Source organism: Gopherus flavomarginatus, chromosome 1, assembly GCF_025201925.1.
Source record: "Gopherus flavomarginatus isolate rGopFla2 chromosome 1, rGopFla2.mat.asm, whole genome shotgun sequence".
NCBI classification, from domain to species: domain Eukaryota; kingdom Metazoa; phylum Chordata; order Testudines; family Testudinidae; genus Gopherus; species Gopherus flavomarginatus.
In genome coordinates, this window is record NC_066617.1 from 364212385 (window position 1) to 364234143 (window position 21759).

General features: G+C 42.4%; 1 protein-coding gene across 4 annotated transcripts in view; it reads right to left on the reverse strand.

Moving 5' to 3' along the window:
- Positions 1–21759, reverse strand: part of SLCO2B1 (solute carrier organic anion transporter family member 2B1) — a 132236-nt gene that overhangs the window by 101709 nt on the left and 8768 nt on the right. Inside the window, exons 1-2 of one of the 4 annotated variants that reach the window (XM_050934169.1) lie at positions 6796–6880; positions 6141–6288 (exon numbers count right to left, since the gene is read on the reverse strand). The exons of 1 other annotated variant lie outside the window; for it this stretch is intronic. The gene's annotated coding sequence lies outside the window, so the exon portion shown is untranslated. Of the gene's footprint in view, positions 1–6140; positions 6289–6658; positions 6718–6795; positions 6890–21759 lie in introns of those variants that run through there. 2 more of the 4 variants (XM_050935041.1, XM_050933531.1) reach the window with 2 other exon arrangements.

Below are 21759 nucleotides of genomic sequence, written 5' to 3' on the forward strand. Positions count from 1 at the left end.
ACTCAGGGTATCTGAGTCTTGGGGTTCCCCAGAGAAGGTTTTGGGGAGACCAGAGTGAGCCAGACACTGGAATTTTCTGGCTGGTGGCAGTAATATCAGATCCAAGCCGGTAATTAAGTTTGGAGGTTTCATGCTAACTTCTCATGTTCTGAACTCTAAGGTTCAGATCTGAGTGGGAGAGTTATGACACTCACTTCAGTCCTCAGCAAAATCAGGGAGCAGGTCCTCAAGGAATCCATTCTGAAGCATGTGGAGAAGAGGAAGGTGATCAGGAACAGTCAACACGGATTACAACCCTGATCTTCTATGATTTTCTGTACATGATGCTATATGCTTGTACAAGAGAAGGCAGGTCAAAAGCTGTGCCTCGAACTTGGAGCAGAAGGTGGTGAGATTTGTAATGGGCCTTAGTAACATAAGTTGTTCATTTCACAGTCTGGGACAAGCCTCCAAGAAAGCTCTGTCTCCTGCACAGATTGTCTTTATGCACATATTTTGAGAACATATAAGATCGATCTAACTCTCTACATGGCATTTTAATCTGCACGAGAGGTATATAAATTCTAACGTGCACTAATGTGTTGCACACTAATGGTCCCATGTGAAGCCTGCTTTCAAACAGTATTGCATTAAGAGGCACTTGGGAACTGTGAGTGTGCACCAGTAGGGGCCGCACTGGCTAGTTAGAGCACAACAGGCTGGTGCAGACTAAAGCACCATGTAGACAAACTCAAAGAGACAATCCCTGCCCCAAGCAGCGTTCTGGATATAGGCTTCTGACCCATGACGTCTTCTGGCCCGTTGCCTGGTTCTGCAATAGAACTCATTCAGGAACTCTCCTTGCAACATGGTATCCCACATGGCCACTTAGTCAACGCCTAAAGCTCACCTTGGAGGAAACAGGTTAAGGAAAGAAGGAGCGGCTAGTTTTGTAACTGGTAACTAGTATAGAGAACAGCATTCAGACTTTTGCTGTTGCCTCAGAAGAATGCAATATACAGTAATGTCCTAAACACTGGGCACCTCAGGCAATACTGATTTGAGCAACATAGGCACAGTAAATTGCGCTGACAGATCACATTCAAGGTAATTTGTGGTTGTCACTACACACCTCAGCCACTCACAACTTCTTGGAGACTCCAGGGAATAAAACTCCTGTTGCTAATGCTCCTCTTACGTGGGCTCAAGGAGAATCACCTGTACTTTGTAGTAGTATAGGACTATGAATCACAGTTGAGCTTTTCTGATTCCATCCAGCAGAGGGCAGTGATGCACATACATATGTAGGCAGCTCAACACACTACAGTTTTGTTTTGTGCCTTTCATACAAACTCAATTCCCAAAAGCTCATGGAGTTGAATACACCCATCATGTCCAAAGAGAAACAATCAAAAGTAGCAGAGAGAAGGAAATGAGGAGAGTACACACAGGGCAGAAGAGAAATCTTTTTTGCTGACATTTGAAATCTCAGCATGTTACATAAATAGAGAAGATGGGGATTATGCAATAACAGGGTTTCTCAAAGGGGGGGCCCTGCTTGTATAGGGAAAGCCTCTGGAGGGCCCAGGGCCGCCCAGAGGATTCAGAGGGCCTGGGGTCTTCGGCAGCAGGGGGCCCCCACTTTGGCGGTAATTCGGCAGTGGGGGGCCTTCCACTCCGGGACCCACCACCAAAGACCCAGAGTGGAAGAAGCTCCGGGGCCCCGGCCCCGCGAGAGTTTTCCAGGGGCCCTGGAGCAAGTGCAGGACTGAAAAACTCTCATGGGGGCCCCTGCGGGGTCTGGGGAAAATTGTCCCACTTGCCTCCCCTTTGGGCGGCCCTGGGAGGGCCAGGTCAGTGTGTTTACCTGCCCCATCCACAGGTCTGGCCGATCGTGGCTCCCACTGGCTGCGGATCACTGCTCCGGGCCAATGGGAGCTGCTGAAAGCGGCAGCCAGTAAGTTCCTTGGCCTGTGCCGCTTCCAGCAGCTCCCATTAGTCTGGAGCAGCGATCCACGGCCAGTGGGAACTGTGATCGGCTGGACCTGCAGATGAGGCTGGTAAACGCACCAGCCCGGCCCACCAGGGGCTTTCCCCACACAAGCAGCGACCCCATTTGAGAAACCCTGTGCAATAACAACCTGTTTGAGTAATTTCCCAAGACCAAGCTTCCCCATGGTTTGGATTATTCTGCAGCAGATTTAACACTCCTGTCTTCATGCATTTGAAGAAGTGGGTTTTTTACCCACAAAAGCTTATGCCCAAATAAATCTTAGTCTTTAAGGTGCCACCAGACTCCTCGCTGTTGTTGTGGATCCAGACTAATATGGCTACCCCTCTGATACTCCTGTCTTTATGACCGTGTTTACTTTGCAAAATTTCCAAAGCGGTGTCTAAAGGTCGGCTCTAACAAAGATTTGTAGATTCAGTATTTTGTCAAAGTCTAGAAGCAGCATGCCTTGTGCTGACATACAGCATTCCCATTGCAGCTTCAGGATGTAATCAGGACTAGTGGTTTTGTACTAGCTGATGTTTGTTCTGAGGTTCAATCCACTTTGATGACTGCTGATGATTTAGTGGTTGTCTGTTTTCTGTTTTGTTTTTCTAAGGGTCATATTGCATAACTAGTACGAGCTGAAGTCAGCCCCACGACAGGCAGAAACCAGACAAACTGCCTATTTCCGTCCTAGGTTTCTCTCAAGTATAGGCTTTCCCTCAAGTCCAAATTCTCTGCTGTATTAGCATTTGCCATGCTGACAGATGACAGACTGTATTCTAGGCTAAGGCTCCTGTCATAGGGTGATTGGCCCTTTTAAGGGGAGAAGGGGCCACCCACACTGTGCCATATTTAATTAGCTGCTTCCCAGCCTAAGAAGATGGGACTACAGAAGATCACGTGACAGTTTAATGGTCTCCCGTGTCTTATTAAAAAGACTGAGAGAGATCAGCCTGGGACAATCCACAAGGAATGGGAGGGCTCATGTGGAAAGCCCCGAGCCAGGGTCTGCAGGAGGCTGGGTATTCCAGGGAGAACCCACGAGGGGAACAAGTGCTCTGTACTAGATCAATTACTCTCAAAAGTAGTACAGAAGGGACTAGGAACAGGGCCCAGAGGGCAGGCTGAAGAAAAGCCCTGAAGAACAAAGGACTATTTTTGTTTGGGACTTTTTTTGTGGGACTTTTGCTACCTTGGAAAGGGTTACATTTATCACTTGGTTATAAGGGCTGAGCCATATCTCCAACACGTATCTCCTGGAAAACCATATCTCCTGGAAAGCTGAAAAGACCAACATCATGGATAGAAACTGAGGAAGGGAGTGTCAGCTCCTTCATACTGTGTTATAGGGCAGCCATACCCAATGACAGCTACCAAACAAATTATTTCAGTAGCAACCTTAAGACAGCATTTGGACCCAGGCCCCCAAATATGAGCAGTTAGCTGCAGTAACTCTTTGCATCCCTCTCTCATGGCTTTAATTCTGAATAATTCTTATGTTAGGTCTCTGCGAATGTCCTCTGCCAGCCTTACTATGTTTACCATCCAAAGATGCCCTGCTGTGCCTCACTATAGCCCTGCTCCAGAACTCTGCTAAAGAAGGTGGCAAGAATCAGGTTTTAATTAATATCTGACCTGTCTGTGTTCCTGGGCTGAAGGAAGTCAATGGGGTTGCACAAGGTGTAAGTCAATGAACAGTTTGTGCCCTTGTTTCAGACCCCCACCCAGGTCAGTTTGGATTTTTGGATGCAGATGCATTGTGGGCAGAACCCAGGATTTTTAGTTCCCAAAACCAAACCTCTACTCCCACTTAGGCTAAAGGAGAATCTTCTTAAGCTGAAGTAATATTAGGCTTTATACCCTCTCTAGTTTGCTGCCACTAGATGGCAACAAAGATACAAAACCTTTTAGCAATTCTGCTTCCATCCAGCTGAGGGCAGTTGTGCATACACCTAACTGCCTACATATTAGGAAAGTGAGAGAAGCAAAACCTAGCTTTATAAAAATGTTAAGTTCTTTCCTTCATTCACAATCTAAAGGAAAGTACAGGCTGTCACTCAGATGATCTCCCTTGTAGACTGACCCTGAATGGGTATTATCATGTTTGGGAGAGGTTACAAATAGAAGTGACTGGTTATGATTTTCTGCTCACTATACAGTAGTTGTATATCAACAATCCTGACAAGCCAGGTACTGCCAGGAGAAGGTTCCCTGTTAATACTTTTTATGGCTAGTGCATCTTCTGTCTGAGGGGCTCAAACATTTACTCACTGAGTCTCTCAGCTCCTGTGTGCGGTAGGCAATTTTACAGATGCAAGAATCAGAGGCACAGAAAAGCAACAGCTCAGATCCAGAAAGAGATTTGTGCATTGCAATGCTCAGCATCACAGCACCTAACCTTTAGGTGCCTAGAAAATCACAGGACTAAGAACATCAGCCACTGAGTTAGGCGCTTAGGCCCCCTTTACAATGCACGGGGAGAGATAAGTGCTTAACTATACAATCTACAAAAGCCAGCATGCTAGGCATGGAGCTGCCTGAGCTATCCAATGGGAGATGCCAAGGAGAGGAGGATGTCCTAAGCCCCACCTCTTTCACAGAGAGAGAGACACTTAAATCCAGGCTACAGGGAGGCACCAATCTCTGCTTGCAATCAACAACCAGGAACCCCTCCACTGAATTGACATGGCTTAGGTGCCTAAATTATTTCTTGTGAGAAGGAGTGAGACAGGCACCTAAATCCATGCAAACTTGCCAGATGAGGAGGTGGTGCCATCACCCACCTTATAACATTTAACTCCGTGGCTAGAGAGCTCACCTGGGATGTGGATGGATTCAATTCCCCACTCTGCCTGAGGGAGAGAGAATTTGAACAGGATCTCTCACACCTCTCGGCGTGCTCTAAATAAGGGATATTCTGATGGGGAGTGTCCCTCAATCTCTCCTGCTGAAGCTGTTTCACTGTGGATAAATACTTAGCGTCATTGACCAGAGTGAGACAATGTGGCCTGGTAGTTAGGGCATTCACTTAAAAGGCAGGAGTTCCAGTCCCTCTCCTCCAAAGACTCTTTAATCATTTATAAACAGCTGAGGCACCTACAGGATTAGGTGACATCTAAAAGGTTATTTTGTGGGTTGCAGTGATGCCTAAAATGGGGAACCAGGTGCCTAAGTCCCATTGTGGATCTGATCCTAAGTCACACAGGCAGTCTGCAGAAGATAGGGGATTAAACCTTCATCTCCCAGTCCCAAAACACGAGGGTCACCGTTCCTCTCCCTTGATAATGCTACGTGAAAATGGAACAGTGGCAACTGTAAATTGTTTTCTGGTAGTGCAGAGCCTTTCACCTAAAGCTCAACAGAGCAAATGCAGCCAAGTTTAGCACTGACTGAAAGTCATTACCAACTGATGGCTGTTCAGTGTCCTTTGTGAAAAGAGTTGGAAGGGTCTACGGGACAGACATCCCCCTCATAAAAAACACCATCACAACTGGCATCATTGTCTCTCTGGCCCTGAAAGGAAATTTCAGCTGAAACATTTATATGGAGAACAAGAATATCTAAAGTTCTAACAGTTAATGGTAACAAAGGAGAATGGGACAGGAGATAAAACATCATATTTCTGAGTTTAAATTATCTCTATTTATTAAGGATTGGGGGAAAACCTCCATGGGAAGCAGAGCATCCCACATCTGGCTATCGTGAAGCTCTTATTTTCCCTTTGAAGCATCATGTGCCGCCAACTGTCAGAGACAGGGAGCTGGAGTACATAGCTGGAGCTCTGGTCTGAACCAGCAAGGCAATTCCTGTGGTTCGATGACCAAGGACTGGACGAGTTGCGGAGATCAAAGCGTTCTCTTCCCCCTAGAGTTGAGCCAACAAAGTCAAGGCTGAGAAAGATTTCTGGGACAATGCAGGGGAACCTGCACTGAAACTACTGCTCTGTGCTTGTTCTGTGAATTGAAGACTCCACTCTCCAAAGCTAATAATTCCGCCCCAGGCTGTTCACATAATAAATCAAAGTGCTGCAACATAGCATGATGTTCAGTATGTACACCTGCAAAGCAGCCACTCGGACTGCAGGGGATATTGTCCTCATAATGTCTGTGTAGAGCTGCAGCACTGCTAGGTTAACGCCTGATTTTTCTGTCACTTTAACACCTACCAGCTCTTGTCACAGTCTTTGTCATCTGGCCAAGGAGATGAAGCAGCAATATGCTCCTTAATTGACTAGTTGAGTCTCTCCTCAGGAATCCAATAAGAGTCCCTCTCCTTGCAATACAGAGCACTATTTCCACGTCACCAACTTCAGCCTAAGGGGATAAATGTACTCAGACATAGGGAATGGTTTATGTCTCCCTAGAAATCCACCCTGCCCTAAAATAAATGCAGTGAAAAGTGAGTCTGGGTTAGTGAAATCTCCTACAGTGAAGTGACTTTCTTGAACAACACTGCGGAACTTCCATTCTATTTCACTAGATGATTTCACTCCACATGGGTTATGCCTAAGGCTGCAGTGTAAAAGTATGGTTGTTTTGTTAGAACAAGAGAATCAAAGAAATAAACAAGCGCAAACTGTTCGTGGAACAGACAGTACAGAACATTTGTGCCCTCTCCCTCTTTTTGAGCTGCTAAGAAATCCAAGTCCTGCACAATCTAAGAAGTTGTATAAAAATAACTCACTGTGGAAAGCAGCTCAGGCAGCTACGGATTTATAGACACATAAGCTGTCCCGAGGTCTGAATTTGGAGGAAAAATCAAAACAAGTTAAGCAACAAGCAGCTCAATAACCTTCGTCCTTATACACTCAGGATACTCACAATTTCTAGACACCTCTTTTCATAGTCTCAGTGCTGCTGTAGCAAACACAATCCTCAGCCAATGTGTTTTCTAGCCATAGAATACTTAACTTTCCAGTTTGGGGTGGAGTGTTTGTGTGTTGGAGGGAGGGACTTAGCCTATGCTTCTGATTTGAAATTGCCAAAGATCTTTTTCTAACTTCCAGTTTTGCAATCTGTCTGTCTGCACTTGGATTTTCTGCCATTTTTGTTGGTTTTAAGCCTTTTATTTACACATTTTTGGAGCCAAAAATTTCAAAGGCTGTTGTTTGTTTGAAGTTTTAGCCAAATATTTTGAAAATTTAATAGCTCTTGATTTTAAAAAAATTCCCACAAAAACAGCAATCTTTGCTAAAATTCCTGCTTCTTATCTCTTTCTCAAATATACTGCTAGGATCCATCTCATATGGGATTGTTAACCCTCCAGGATCGCCCTGGAGTCTCCAGGAATTAAAAATTAATCTTTCATCATGTGATGAAATGTCCAGGAAAATGTCTAACCAAAATTGGCAACCCTAATCTCATGTGCTTTGTTGGTCATGTTTGTCTTGTTATTCTGATTTGTTACTTGTGGCTTTTTAAGCTGCAGTGTTGGTTATGGATTTGTGATTTAGAGCATTTGTTTCTATAACTAATCACTACAGCATTTTCAGATAAGAACAAGAGAAATTAAAGTACAAACAACACCAGCTAAATCTGTCAAGGGAAAACAGGATTTTTTCTCTTCAAGCTTGTCATTTAAAAAACATATTTATAATGTTCATTGAGTGCACACTGATCCGCTGGAATTACCGGTCTTCTCACTTTTGTTTGCTTATATATCAAGGACACTCACATGCCAGGCAGTATTCTACGTTTTTGCATGTGAAGATGGTCTCCTAACCAAGACTCCCGATCTAAACAGCCTCTAACTTCACAAAGGGAGGGGAGATCATTTCAAATCTGAACCCAAATTTAGTAGCCTGCACTTATATCTTTAATAAGCTGACCCAACACCCTAGACTCGAACATTCCTCCACTTTAGGGGGCCCTGCATGTGCACTTTGGTGTCAAAGCTCATCAGTACTCAGATACCAGCACAATAGTTCACTGCAGATAGATTAGATCTCTGGCAGCAGTTGTGCTGACACCTTTATTTATCAAGCTAATCAGGATTGTTTCATGTATACGCTGTCCTCCTCCTCCATTGATTTGTTTTATCCATCTGCTTTTATTTCATCATGCTTTTCAACTGGGACAGGGTGTGTACCATAGCACCATAGGGTCCTGATCCCTAATCAGGTCCTCTAGGTGCTACTGTAATAGAGGTAATAAGAAATAACTTTTGAGCGCTATAAATAGGGACATATAGGAATGGGGAGGAAAAAGACACACCTTCCAACTCCACTGAAGTACAGAGGCTAGATGGCCTTTTTTGGAAGGAAAATATATGCTGAGTGGAAAATATTTTCCTAAGAATAAGGATAGCTGGATCCCCTTAAATAGGGAGAGTGCACTACTCCCATGCTTTGTTTTACCTTTTAGACAAGAAGAGAACCTATTCTGATAGTTAAAACACAACCTGGGATTCAGGAATTCTGGTTTCTACTCCCTGCTCTGTCACTGACTCGTTGCTTGGCCTTGGCCAAGTCATTTAACTTCATCTGTAAAATGGAGGTAACACTTCCCAGAGTAATGTGAAGTTGAACTTTTTAATGTCAGGAAAGTGCTTGGAAAGTTTAGATGAAAAGCACTAGAGAAATTCAGCATATTAATATTGGCCTTAAGTGTCAGATTCAGTGGGAACAACTCCACTGAAACTAGTGGGACAAGTTCGCTCATTGCATTCAATATAATTACACTTGGTTATTCCAGTGATGAATTTAACCCCAAGAGGCTGCACCTGCTTACACCAGGATTGGGCATGGCCCTATGTATTTTGGTCCTGAGACACAGCAGAGGTGGACTTCGACAGGTTTGGAGATTTGGTTCAGATAAGACATATGGATGCTTATCTTAGGCCTGGTCCACAATACGCAGTTAAATTGATTTAAACAGCGTTAAATCGATTTAACGCTGTACCCGTCCACACTACAATGCACTTTAAATCGATTTTAAGGGCTCTTAAAATCAATTTCTGTACTCCTCCCCAACAGAGGAGTAACACTAAAATCGATATTACTATATCGATTTAGGGTTAGTGTGGACGCAAATCGACATTATTGGCCTCATTCTTTTACAGTAGCTACCCACAGTGCACCAATCCAGAAATTGACTCTAGCCTAGGACCATGGACGCACACCGCCGAATTAATGTGCCCTAGTGTGGACGCATAAAATCGACTTTATAATATCGGTATTATAAAACCGGTTTTAGTTAATTCGAAATTATGCTGTAGTGTAGACGTACCCTTAGTCCCTTCTGCTAACTTGGGTGCAAATGTCACCAGACAATGGCAATCTGAGCAGTAGTTGACCCTGATTTGCTATGCACTGTGCTAATTAGGTTCCTTGAGAAGGAGGAAGAGATCAGATACACAGTATGTGCTGCTTTTTCTGCTTATCTTTTCCTGGTGCATACTTTTTATTCTGTTTGGAACAACTGGGGCCCAGTTGCTTTGGAAGCTATAGACTTAAAATACTGGTTTTTAAATGGTTCAAAGTCAGAACCTCGTTATCAAGTCCCCAGATTTGGTGGGTCAGGTAAAATAAGACCCACAGCTGAGCAAGCCCTAGTTTCGATTCTGCAAAATCCAAACCACCCCCTTTTCAATATTAATGTATTCAAGATGCTTTTATTTGTCTCTGCCTCCATTTAGCATAAAATAAGGATCTCTGTGGATGATCTCAGAGACATTTTCTCAAGGCAGTTCACTAGACATCCCCTGAGTTGCCTGTCTTTCATTCTAGGACATCAGAACCTGTTGGCACACTGCTTCTTCCACATATATTCTTAGGAAGTCCACAGGATACATGTGTGGCTGGTTTCCCTATTGCCATTGCAGCACTTGTTATTGGAATTCTTGTCCATGGCCGCATGAGAAGATCTTTTTGTGCTTTTTGAACTTAGAAATATCTAATCAGGTTAAAAAAAAACCTGTGATAGTAGAGATACAGAGGGGATGGAGTGGAGTGAGGTCTTTAAAATTGTGAGCACGTAGATTTTCTGCTGTGAATAGAGATGAGCCCCATTCACAGAGTTTGGATCTGGATCTAGATTTGGATACAAGTGCGAACTTTTCTAAAATTGAGGGCTGTCTGGACCCATAGAGTATCAGGGTTGGAAGGGACCTCAGGAGGTCATCTAGTCCCACCTGCTGCTCAAAGCAGGACTAATCCCCAAACAGAGTTTTGCCCCAGATCCCTAAATGATTAAACTCAGAAGCCTGTGTTTAAGAAGCCAATGCTCAAACCACTGAGCTATTCCTCCCACTAGATACTGAACCTGATCCAACCATATCTAAAGATTATATTAGGGGGAGGAGTGGCTGGATCCACTTTATTTTCTATTTGGGCTCTTATCAGGAACCTGACTGCCTGTCTCACTTTGGGCTTATCATTAAACATCATCCATTCCACTGCTTCAAGGACTTTGTTTTCTAAATTCTAGAAAAACAAAGACAATGAAACACTAGTCTTTTATTCTTATTAAGGACAAGAAAATGTCAAAAAGTGAAGTTTAAGATAGGGGTTTTGATCTATAAAGCCCTAGATGGTTTGGGCCTTGGCCATATTATGCATCCAATCTACCATTCAAATTTCTCTTGGAAGTTCTGCAGAAAGCTCTCTTGTCTGTAGCTTCATTGCATATGAACTGTTTTATACAGAAATATTACAACACACAGTTTGATGTTGCCTTTCCAACACATGCAAGTTTGCAGTCAGATACATTTTCAAGGAATTTTATACTTATTCAAAACCAAGAAAAAATGATTACATCGTTAGGCCCAAATACTACTCTGGGATGTTTGCATGTATGACTCCCATTGACTCAGTAGGAGCCCCGCACAAGCCAAGGAATAATTCAGCTTTGAATTTCTGTGGGCCAAATCCAAAGTTAAAGGGAGCTGCAGATGCTTGCTCGGTACATGGTTGATATATTAGGCTGAATAGTGAGTCAGTGAGGGCCTCCTGAGATTTGCTGAGGGTCCTGAACTCCTACTGCGTTCCAGCCAAAAAGAAAAGCCTGGTTTTGTGGTTAAAACAGTGGACTAGAACTGAGATAATGTCTGGATGTGCTACCATCCTGCTATGTAACCTTGGGCTAATCATTTAATCCTCAGAGCCTATAGCAATGATGAATACCATGAGCTATTTAGGATCATGCTGTCTGACTGTAAATTCCTTGGAGTAGGGTCCATGGTTTTGTACAGTGCCCAGCATGCTGTTGGTTTATAACAAATAGTATTAATAATTTAGAAATAATACTTGAGAAGACAAAGGGTAACAGACGATAAAAAGTGCAAATACTTAGTTGATTGAAATGTCCTACTTTGACACTAAGCACAATCCTCAAGGAAGGAAGGAAGCATACTGAAGGCCTGCAGTCTGGTGCTTTATTCCTTCACCAATACTGCCACCTACGGACACAAGTTCATTTTTGCAGCTGTTTATATTGGTGACCTTCTCTGACCAATATAGCAGGCCTTGATCCTGTAAAGACATGTATGTATGTGATTGACTTTATATACCGCGAGTTAGTCACACTGACATCAATAGAAAGAACTCCTTTTTTTAAATGTTTGTTAAATCCCTTAGGCTAATTTTAAAAATTAAGGACTGATGAATGTTGGAAGTTTGAAATACCTGAGTCTCGAGAGCTTTAAGTTAATGTTCATGGACATGAAATGCTTTTAATAAAAAAGTATTTTCATATTTATTTCATAACAGTGTGATTGTTCCTTATAGGGAGTTTTCTAGTGTTGAGTCTTCCAAAAGGAGTGGTGGAAGCACCATTGCTTCAGAAGAGATTATAAAGCCAAAGCGATCAATAGTCTGACCTCCTGTGTAATACATATTATTGGACTTCCCTGTTTGAATTACAGCAGATTCTTTAGCCATATAAATAAAAAGAAAACAAGAAAAGAAGAAATGGGACCACTAAACACTGAGGATGGAGTGGAGATTAAAGATAATCTAGGCATGGCCCAACACCTATTGGAATACTATGCCTACATTTTTAATGAGGATCTTAAGAATAGTGGCAGGTTAGATAATGAAAATTAGGATGTGGAAGTAGAAATGACCACATCCAAAGTGGAACTCAAACTCAAGTTAATGGGACCAAATCTGGGGCCTGGATAATCTCCATCCAAGAATATTAAAGGAACTGGCACATGAAATTGCAAGTCCACTAGCAAGGATTTTTAACGACTCTGTACACTCGGAGGTCGTACCTTATGACTGGAGAATTGCTAATATAGTATCCATTTTTAAGAAAGGAAAGAAAAATGTGATCCAGGAAACTACAGGCCTGTTAGTTTAACCTCAATTCTATGGAACGTTTTGGAACGAATTTTGAAAGAAAAAGAGAAAGTAGTCAAGGCCATAGAGGTAAATGGTAATTGGGATAAAATATAACATGGTGCTACAGAAGGTAGATCATGCCACACTCACCTAATCTTTTTGAGATGATAACTGGGGGAGGCTGGGGATGGGAAATTATTAGTTAAATTGGAGAAGATAGCGATTAATCTGAAAATTGAAAGGTGAATAAGGAACTGGTTAAGGGGGAGATGAAAGATGAACTGTCAGACTGGAAGAAGTTACTAGTGGAGCTGCTCAGGGATCGGTCTTGGGACCAACCTTATTTCACATTTTCATTATTGACCTTGGCACAAAAAGTGGGAGCATGCTATAAAATTTGCAGATGACACAAAGTTAGGAGGTATTCACAATACAGAGGAGGATCAGAATAGCATACAAGAGCTGCATGACCTTGAAAACTGGAGTTATAGAAATGAGATGAAATTTAATAGTGCAAAGTACAAGGTCATGAACTTAGGGACTAACAGCAAGAATTTTTGCTATAACCTGGGGACTTACCAGTTGGAAGCAACAGAGAAGGAGAAAGACCTGAGTGTATTGGTTGATCACAGGATGACTATGAGCTGCCAATGTGATGGAACCATGAAAAAAGGCTAATGCAATCCTAGGATGCATCAGGAGTGATATTTCCAAAAGATGGGGACATGTTATTACCATGATACAAGGCCCTGGTGAGACCTCATCTGGAATGCTGTGTGCAATTCTGGTTTCCCATGTTTAAGAAAGATGAATAAAAACAGGAACTGGTGCAGAGAAGGGCTACTAGGATGATCTGAGGCATGGAAAACCTGCCTTACTAGACTCAAGAAGCTTGGCTTGTTTAGCCTAACAAAATGAAGGCTGAGGAAGCTCGGATTGTTTTCTGCAAATACATCAGCGAGGGAGAGTAGTTATTTAAGTTAAATGTCATTATTGGCACAAGAACATGTAGATATAAACTGTCCATCAACATGTTTAGGCTTTAAATTAGACAAAGGTTTTTAACCATCGGAGGAGTGAAGTTCTGGAACTACCTTCCAAAGGGACCAGTGGGGGAAAAAAACCTACTGGTTTCAAGACTGATCTTGATACATATAAGGAGGGAATGGTATGATGAGATTGTCTACAATGGGATGTGGCCCATCTGAGAGCTCCAGTAGCAAATATTCCCAATGGTCAGAGATAAGACAGATGGGGAAGGCTCTGAGTTACTGCAATGAATTCTTTCCCAGTAACTTCTCTGTCAGATTCTTTCACTTTCCAATACTTCAGTAAGTGTACTCTTCAATAAAAAGTGCAAGAGCTCAGAGTGTATCTTTTGCAAACATATGTGAGGAGAGGATTATCCTCTCCCAATCCTAAAAGACACAGTGAACATAAGGGTATGCCTTGAAAAATTAAGCCCATACTAATATCACAGAAGCAAACAATGCATATGGGCTAAACTGACCAGGGACTTAATGAGGTTTGAAAATTTCCACTTATTTCACAAGGACAGTATGTCAGAACATCAACAAAATGTGTTGTAACACTGACAGACCCTGGTTGTCAGCTGGCAGGATTGAATCTGGGGCTTCTGGAGCTTAGTGCATGGGCTTCTACTGCATGAGCTAAAAGCCATCTACCTGTTAGCTAAGCCTGTAGAGCAGATACGGTGCCTAGATAGCAAATATGAAAAATCGGGACAGAGTGTGGGGGGTAATAGGCACCTATATGCGAAAAAGTCCCAAATATCAGGACTGTACCTATAAAATCAAGATATCTGGTCACCCTAAGAGCTGACTCATTTTATCTCTCTCTCTAAGTGGTCTTGGTGCCACTGGATGGGACAGAACCCCACACCCAGAATGTGTGTGTGTTCCATTGTATGGCGATATATTGAACAGTGGACCACATGGTCTATTTGAATGAGACTCACTTTATTTTCAGTTATCCAACTAACTAATTGCCAGCTCTGTGTATAAAACTCATGTGTTCCCAAGTGTTTGAATTAGCAAATAGTATAAACAATTTCCATTTGCAGTCTGAGATGGGATACCAGACATGGGATCTTGATTTTACAGCATTTACCCATAAAAATTCTAATCCTTCCAAACCTGGTTCTGCTCTTGGACAACTGTGCACAAAGGCCATGGAACTCATTTGGTTTTGGTTTGGTCCATGGACAATATTTAACCCTTAGCATGTAAGATGCCTTCAGTCTTAGAAATCTGTGATAATATCAAAGTTGCTTTTCCATAACACAGAAGCAGTAATGTTGCCTGAAGGGCACGGTGTTTCTTTAATATCTTTCAACAGGGGATTAGTGCTATTTTATGCGATGAGTTTGTACTATCTGTGTTACGTCCTTTTACATTGTCGCATAATTGCCCAGACCCATTTCTTTAACAGTCTCAGGTGCGTGGCATGATTTAGTGTATTAGAAAGCTGTAATTTATGGGCAGAGGCTGTCAAATACCGAATAACATGTGTGATTCGGACTAGGCTAGCTGTGAGTCACATCTCCAAGATCTGCTCCAGAGTTTTCCCCATCACTAACTTTAACTGTTATATCTTAATTAGATGACCTTTGTTAAATAGATCATTATGCAAATACTACATTTTAATTGACAAATAAAGCTAAATGGCTAAAATTTAAACAAGCATAGAAAGAGAAGAAAGTGAGAAAAACATTACACTCTCTTTATATATTTTCTTTCTTGTGAAAGATCCTGATTTGAGAGCCTTTGGAGAACAAGGTCCTTTCTTAATCCAGGAAGTAGCCAGCACTTCTCAGTGCTTTCTCACACCATCCTTTAAATGGACTTCAACCTTACTCTTGAGAATCCAACTAGATAGTTGGTGGAACCATTAGTTCAGTTTTCATTGCCAGTTATGATGGTGGTCATTGGGTTGTAGATACTTGTTCTGCAGGAACTGGACAATGACAAACAAATCGTTTTATATGTGATTCTGTGAAAATCCATCAGATAGGAACAAAGTCAGCACTAACAACCAGATCTAAATTCAAGTCCGCAGATGAAAGGTTCTGTTACTGCTCTCCATAGCCAGCCTGTCAGTACAGAGCTGTAAGTGCCCTTAATTGCTTTTAATGACCTTAATATCAATAGCACTATTGAGAGCAGGGGAGAGCGTTTCCCCCTAAATAGAGCATTTGACTGGAAAGTAAGTAGTTAGTCAGCTAGACTGCACAGTAGAGTTTGAAGTGCTGTGCCGCAGGATGCTTAACAATTGAAGGAGAGCCTGCTTCCTAGAAGAGCTTTTATCTTGATCGAATTGTCACAACATTTTAAGTGAAATTAAAACAATATTGAAAAAAGTTATCCTTTCCTCAGCTATCACAGTGATCTGAATGTTGATTCTCCCCACCCCTGCTTTTGCTACGCCCAGCAATGAAATGGTTTATAGTCAACCATGCCACTAACTGCTTACAAACTCTGCTAAAGGTGAGTACACGGTGCCTAACTAATACTAATCAAATGAGAATGCCGTTTGGGAAGAAAGCTGCTGATCTAGGGCTTCTAATATAGTAAAATTAGCCTTCTGAAAAGTTTTGTCAAGACTTTATTTTATCTTGATTTTCAAGTGCTCTTCAGCTTCTACAGCCTAAGCCAAGTTGTGAAGCCAGATATGCAGAGATAACAACACTGAGTCACTATTTAGTAATTCACATCTTCAAAGAACAGCACAATATGTAACTAATTAACCGAAGATGAAAAGCTAGGAGGGCACTGACCCATTTAATTGTTTGCTGAATACATTCTTAAACAGTGACATTGATCTGATGACACATACTGCGTCTGCAGTACATATGAGATCTCTCATACATGGCCCATCACTAAACTGAGAACTCCAGAGATCTTGTAATGTGCAGCTGTGACTCTAACAGCATCCCAGTGCAAGAGGGAAAGGGGCTTACTGGTATCTGGCAGTGAATTTCAGCTGGTCTGACTAGTTGAGTGTATCTCAACACACTAATGTCATAACCTGTATCTAAAAGGTGTCCTGTAAGATAGTAATAGAAAGCTAATAACATACTGATCATTAATATTACTGTGTAGGGTATGTTTGGAGGACAAATTCAAAATTACAAATCTGTTGGGAATTATGTTCTTAAAGTGTGTCTGCCAGGCATGGCTGAAGTTACTCCACCACAGTTAAAGGAATGTGGTTCTGCCACTTTGAAGGTATTTACAAGGCACATTAAGAAACAGGGGGTATGCAATTTAGATAAAAGGTAAATAGAACCACCAAGCCAACCACTCAGCATCATGGCAGAGGGAGGAGATTGCGGGAAACATATCAGTTTGCATTTGAGCAAACACTAGCAGGGGAAGAAACCAGCATGGTACTGCCTTCCCCAGCAGATTCCATGTCTCCTTCCTCAAGCTTGAATAAACTTTAATTTGGGGGGTAATCTTCTCCAAAATCCATTTCAGAGGTTCACTGGACTATTAAAGAGGGGGGCAAAGAACCTTAAGTGATTTTTCACCTAAGAAGACAAAAGAATGGAGTACTTTGGACATTGTGGGAGATCCAGATCATAGGAGTAGGCAGACATCTTGCAGGAAAGTATTTTTGTAAGGAAACTACCTTGAACAAAGGCTGTAGTTTGTTGTGTTAATTTTAGCCACTAGAATGCATTTTTCACTTTTATTTGCTTTTAACTATTTCTACTTCTACCCTTTATACTTCAACTCATTTAAAATCATATCTCATTTTCTTTAAAAACTTGTTTTACTTTTAATCTGAACCAACCCAGTGCTCTATTTGAAATGAAGTTATAGGTAACTGTAGTGGGGACAGAGCCTGAGACACAAGCCCTTGTATTAGAGACCTGGTATGAGGCCTGAGGCCTGGGCTAAAGTAGCTGTCAAAACTTTGCTGATATAAATCAAAATCAGGCTGTGAGCTAGAGGCAGGCCCTGCTCACAATCTGCAAGAACAGGACTGATATTACAAAAACACACATGTCTAAGAGGTGCTAGGTACAGAGCACTCATGCAAACACATTCCAGAAGGATGGTACCGGAACACCTTGATACCAACACATTCCCTAAAGATAACATGCTTAGGTAACATGCTGACCCATTCTAAAGATAAGAATGAAAGTGTGATGGGTAGAGATGTACAAGGTGATGGGTGATAACCAGTTACATCATAGGGTGTTAACTAACTACATCAGAGCAGCAGTACGTAACTTGTTTGTACTGATGTATAAAATGGAGCCTCAAAGGGAGAGTTTCTGTTTAGTCTAGGGAGGAATGGAATGTCCCGCCATTCACTGAGTTGGTTCATCATTATGGGCATACATGTATTAGTGGTCTGGTAGAGTCTGTGGGATACCAGTACCGTGCTTCATTGACAATAAACCTAGCTGTGTGTCTTCGTACCTTAACGGAACTTGTGATCATTGGGCGGTTTGCTTGAGGTCTGCTGTGCCAGCTGTCTGCGCAGAGCAGGGACAGCACACAGGGAGAACACACACACACACAGACAACACCTGACCACATACAGGTCATGTGATAAACTGCACAGTTTTTCTCTTTAGAGGAGCAAACAAACCTTATTATTCCCTGTGCAGTCCAGGAGAGGGCTGGACATTGCAGAGCACATGGTTTGGGGAAAATTTGGGAGTGGGGAGGGGTGTTGGGGTCATCTTGCCAAGTGTATCGAAGGCTAGTGTGTACCAGAGCATGGCTGGGGTGTAACAAGCAGGCTGCCAGAGTCAAGCTACTCTGAACCAGCAATTCTATCACACACAAACTCAGTGCCTATCTGTGTTGAGGCTGTAAGCCACAGCTGAAGAGCTTTTAAGGCATTCAGGGTTATAGGGAAAGTGGTGACACAACCTGTCAGAGATCTAGATTGCACCCCAGAACATGACAATGATATTTTCTTGGCAATTAAAAACATCATAGGAATTCCTCATTCCCTTCACAAAAAGATTAAATAAACCAGTAAGAAGGGGAGATCATCACCAACCCTTTTGGAGAATGGGCATTTTAAAGTTCTTGCCTTTATATACTGCTTTTATGTACCATTTGCAGGGAAACTAGACAGCTGTCTTTGGGCCAGATCTAGGGAATCAGCCACTGCTGTATAACAAAGTAGAAAGGCAGTTTAAGGTGTAAGAGGTGAACCAAACCTGATTTTTCTTTTCAGCAAGATGAAATACCAAAATAAAGGGCTTTTTCCAGATGAGCGAGAATTGTTCTACATTGCTGTATTGTCAGTCTAATACTCTCCCTTCATAATCTAGTACTTCCTGAAAGTTCCTGTTGAAATTCTCAATCTCAACCTCCATCAAAGGAAAATCCATCTCTTACACCCATCACCCAGCTTTACAACTGCACTAATTACACCCTATGGGAACTATCATACCAACACTATTCCCTTGCATCTAACGAAGTGGGTATTCACCCACGAAAGCTCATGCTCCAAAATGTCTGTTAGTCTATAAGGTGCCACAGGTTTCTTTGCTGCTTTTACTATTCCCAAGATTACTCAATCTTTTATCAAACTCAAACTTTTCTGGAGAATAATTTCACTCAGGAACTAATTTCCTTGAAACCTTCAACCTACAATCTTAGCTAGAAGGAAAAAAGCTTAGTATAAAAAAGATCTATGGGCAGGCAAGATACCAGGAACAAGCACTTATGGCTGATCACCACAAACAACTATCACAGGAAGGGACTGAATAATGGGAATCAATAGTCATGAGTGCCAGTTTATTCATAAACAAAGCCAACTTCCAGATCTGCGATCTGACCTTGGACAAGACACTCAACTTTGCATTTGTTACCAAGACCTACCCAGATTATAATGTGTATGTAGGAAACCAAAATGTTTGATCAAATATGAAAAATACACATGAGAACAATGGGCTAGATTGGGACATGGCATACATACCCATAAAAGGAAAAGGTGAAAACTCCCCTTACACCTGTATGCCAGCTCCCTGGACTTTGTGTCCAGCGTGAATAAGAACATGGGCTGGGTGCTTGATTACACCCCTACCAAGGAGCAAGTGGGAAGTATGCAGAGCACTGGTTCTGCTACCACCTTCCTGCTGGCCAGCACAGCTGATTGGATGTGGATGGGTTGTATAATTTCCTGTTGTATAAGCAAGCAACAAGTTATACCCCTGCAGAGGAGGAGGGAAGCTGGAAAGCAATTGTAATTCAGAGATATGTTTGAATCACAGTGCCTCCCTAGGCTACTACTGGGGTGGTATTGCCTCTTGCTCAGGAGCTGTACTTAAAGTCACAATTGTATTATATATGTATTGGCCACTAGAGGAGAAGTCAAGTACCCCCAAGGCTGGGAGGATGGCAGTCACCACTCCCAGGAGGAAACGTAGGGTATAGTTGGTTGGTGACTCTCTTCTCAGGGGGACAGAGGAACCTATCTGTCACTCTGGCCATGGCATCCGGGGAAGTATGCTGACTGCCAGGGCCTGAATCCAAGATGTTACAGAGGGATTTTCAAGGATTATCCAGGCCTCTGACTACTACCTCATGCTAGTTGTTCATATGGGCACTAATGATACTGTGTGGTATGACCCTGAGCAGATCAGAAGTGACTACAGGGCTCTGCAAGTAAGGGTGAAGGAGTGGGGAGCTCAGCTAGTGTTCTCTTCGATCTTTCCAGGCAAGGTTAGGGGCTCAGGCAGAGACAGATGCATCCTGGAGAAGCACATCTGGCTGCGGATGGTGTTGTCAGGAGCACTCTGGCTTCCTTGACCACAGGATGCTGTTCCGGGAAGTACTGCTAAACAGAGATGGAGTGCACCTATCAAGGAAGGTGAAGAGCATATTTGGATACAGACTGGCTAACCTAGCAAGCAGGGCTTTAAACTAGGTTCAATGCGGGCAAGTGACAAAATCCCTCAGATAAGTTTGAAACATGGAGACTTGGAAGAAGGGTTGAAATCTGTGAGGAGCAGGGATTGTTATAGGAGAGATAAGGGAGAGACAAGAGAGAACATAGGGCGGAAATCAAATCAGTATCTTAGATGTCTGTATACTAATGTGAAAAGTACGGGGAATAAGCAAAAGGGACTTGAAATTTTTGTTAATAAACACAACTTTGAAGTAACTGGCATCACAGATTTGGTGGGCTAATATGCATGACTAGAATATTGATATAGAAGGGTACAACCTGCTCAAGAAGGACAGGCAGGGAAAAAAGGGAGGAGGTGTTGCCTTATTTATTAAAAATCTACACATTTCAATCGAGGTTAAGATGGAAACAGGAGTGCCCATCTATAAAAAGGGAAATAAGGGCAACCCGGGGAATTACAGACCAATCAGCTTAACTTCAGGACCTGGAAAAATAATGGAGCAAATAATTAAGCAATCAGTTTGAGAAAAAAAAAAGAAGATAATAAGGGGTAAGTAACAGTCAGCATGGATTTGTCAAAAACAAATCATGTCAAATCACCTAATACCTTTTGTTGACAGGGTAACAAGCCTTCTGGCTACAGGGAAGTGGTAGATGTGGTGTATCTTGACTTTAGTAAGGCTTTTGATAATGTCTCACATGACCTTCTCATAAATAAACTACGGAAATACAGCTTGAATCAGTGGTGGGCAACTTGCGGCCCGCAGGCCACAGGCAGCCCGTCAGGGTAATCCACTGGCAGACGGCAAGACAGTGTTTATATTGGCCGTCCGCAGCATGGCCACCCACAGCCACACTCATCGGAGCATGCAAGGGCATGTGTTCAGCTCATGCAACACTGGACTGCATGTTGTGCCTGCACTTTTCCACTGACTGTACTGACAGCAGACCCATCTTATGGAAGAAAGAATAAATGGCCCTGGAAAAATCTCCATATTGCCTCTTTTCTGCTCTGATCTCTGGACTATGGATTTATAGTAATGGGAGCATTCTACCCAAAGGACTGAGGACCTTCCAATCTTTTGGAAGCAGCCAAAGATTTAGCAAGCCAGCAGTTTATACCATCAGTGATGATGAGACAGTTTACTTTCGTTGTTGGTTTGGTATATTTTATGGAAGAATAACCACCAGTTTTGGGGTGTGGTCTGCTCTATTTCTCAGCAGTTTGTCCTGAATCTGGTATTTTCAGTTGTGACCCACGGAGACACAGTGACAGATGTATTAACAGGAGTGTTGTAAGCAAGACATGAGAAGTAATTCTTCCACCCTACTCCACACTGCTTAGGCCTCAATTGGAGTATTGTGCCCAGTTCTGGGCACCACATTTCAAGAAAGATGTGGACAAATTAGAGAAAGTCCAGAGAAAACCAACAAAAAAAATTAAAGGTCTAGAAAGCATGACCTATGAGAGAAGATTGAAAAAACTGGGTTGCTACAAGGAGAAGAGAAAAATGTTCTCCTTAATCTCTGAGGATAGGACAAGAAGCAAGGAGCTTAAATTACAGCAAGGGCAGTTTCAGTTGGACATTAGGGAAAA